The sequence below is a fragment of the Mercurialis annua genome, linkage group LG4 (assembly GCF_937616625.2).
Source record: "Mercurialis annua linkage group LG4, ddMerAnnu1.2, whole genome shotgun sequence".
Lineage (NCBI taxonomy): Eukaryota > Viridiplantae > Streptophyta > Magnoliopsida > Malpighiales > Euphorbiaceae > Mercurialis > Mercurialis annua.
In genome coordinates this window covers 21180964-21183424 of record NC_065573.1, presented here as the reverse complement: position 1 = coordinate 21183424, position 2461 = coordinate 21180964, and the positions used below count along the sequence as shown (strand labels likewise).

At 27.3% G+C, this 2461-nt stretch overlaps 1 long non-coding RNA gene across 1 annotated transcript; it reads right to left on the bottom strand.

The window, feature by feature from the left end:
• Positions 1 to 502: 502 nt before the first annotated feature.
• On the bottom strand, positions 503 to 1473 carry LOC126679239 (uncharacterized). Its single transcript, XR_007640835.2, has 3 exons — positions 1335 to 1473; positions 865 to 935; positions 503 to 713 (listed from the first exon to the last, which is right to left on the bottom strand). It is a non-coding gene; the product is annotated as an uncharacterized LOC126679239 (long non-coding RNA).
• Between the last annotated feature and the right edge of the window lie 988 nt (positions 1474 to 2461).

Below are 2461 nucleotides of genomic sequence, written 5' to 3'. Positions count from 1 at the left end.
ATTGTAATTGAATCAACCGACTAATTCGGTTGGCCCGGTTTTATATTTATACATATTTGATACATGATAGATACATATTTGATACATTAATTGAATTAACTGACTACACTACAACAAAAATGATCTATTGTATCATGTAACAAATGTTACTTAATGCTAAAAAAACGTCATTTAAAGTTTATACCAACATTTTTCATAAATGTCACTAAAGTGTTACATTAGCCGGTGTCGTTAGGTGTTTAAATGACATTTAATACAAATGTTTGTAGCCATCTATAGTGACATTTAAAATATTTATTGTGACATATATTAAATATTATTATATCACTATCTATAGTAATATTCATTAAATGTTACAACAATTATTATTGAACGAACTATTTTTTATATATATTTTATGAAATGTTAATTACCGAAAGGTAAAAAGATTGGTGCGTTTCAATAGAGTAAGCTAACAATATTCAATAGACAACATTATATGTAGCAAAATTAATTGATAATATACAAAAGAAAGAACTGCTAAAATTACTATTCATGAATAATCTTAATACACATTTAGCCAGTCGAATACTCGAGTAAATAATGTCAATTAAAATAATGACAATACCAAAATCACTAAAGATTCATTAACATAAATAATTTCCTTAGTAATTACATAGACTAAAACTTTAATTCCAATTCCAAGCACGGATCCCGTCATACGTAATTATATCCTGCAACAAAGTAAAATAATATAAGAAAAAAAAAAGATTACTCTCTCAATCTTTATGTCATTGCTACTAAAAAAACAAAAGCCATCCCTTAGATGTAGATGATTAAAGAAGGACAAAAAAGAAAAAAAATGATCAAAGAATAGTTTCATACCTTACTATGTAGATGCTTTGATGTTTGCAGATCCATCGATTTTGTCATGCGAGAATTTGAGCCATAACCTCCTACACAATGATCAGTAAAGTTCATTTTTAAAAGTAGTGTTCAAAATACAAGACTGCAACTTTAACTGCCCTATCCTAAACACTAATAACTTAGCCTAATGCAGGAAACGAACGGTAAGCAAAATTGTCCTCAAATAAAACATTAAACTACAACGTGCTTATCAAATTAATACTCTTTATTTAACCGAAATGAGGTTGAGCAAGCAATAAATTAACAAAGAGAAAAGAGAAATTACAAATGATGGATTGCTTAAGCTAGATTGCTTAAGGAATAGCAAAGCAAAATTAGCTTCATCCAGTATTCCATTTGCAATGAATTCTATTAACAAAGAAATTAAAACACATTTACAGATTAGAAAATCCAAATTGCGTAAGGATCAGGGAAAGAAAAGTACGTACATGTATAGAGCTTTTCATTAACATGGAAGAGAAAGGCACCGACGGTTTACGTTTGAGTCAGATTGTTTTTAAGAAATAGAGAAAATGGGAGTTATGTTCGGCGGCTAATACTGAACTAGTGGGATACGTGAAGATTTTTTTGTTATAAAAAATATTACTAACATTTACAAAATAATGTTGTAAAAAATCATAAAATTGTTAGGGATAATAATTGTTTTTAGTGGCATCTGTACATATGTCAATTAAAACTAATTTTCATATTTCAAGCAACACTTCCAAAAATTGTTACTATATCAACGTCACTTTAGATTATTTTTGTTGTAGTGCTAATTCAATTGATTTGTTTTTATATTTAGAAAAACTTATAAACATATATGTAATTTATATGTATGTGATACATCTAATATACATATGTGATACATCTCTGATACATAATTTATACACGATAAATATATTTTTAAATGTATTTAAATAAATACCTTTATACATGATAGGTACATTTTTGATACATTTTTCATATATTTATTATTAATGTGCATTTTATGCTATAAATAAATTATAGATACATTTTTTAGATCTACTTAATAGATATGGTGATACATAATTTATACATGATAGATATATTTTTAAAATTTATTCAAATGGATACATCGTTAATTTATAATTTATATATAATGGTTACATATTTACCACGTAATTTATATGGAGAACATTACAAGAAAATTATAAAATTATATCATCTCTCTATTTTCATATTTTTATATTTACTAATTTTTTAAATTAAAATAAATTATTTTAATTTTTAAAAATTAAAAGAAAGAAGAATTAAGGACTGATCCGCGCGTGCGGATCAGTCCTTAAATGAGCAGGTGCTCCAAAGTGCACCTGCTCACCTGCTTGCGTGAGTAAGGTGCACTTTGGTGCACCTGCCTGCTTGTTTGTAAGAGCAGGTACACTATAGTGCACCTGCTCACTCCCGTGTCAGCAGGTGCATTAAATGCATCTGCTGACGCGCTGATGTCATACATGGTATTTTATGAAAATGTTTTACAAAAAGTGGCACTGATGAAAAAATTTTATTTTTATTGTAAAATGCAAAAATGATCATTAATTTTGTGGTATTTTTG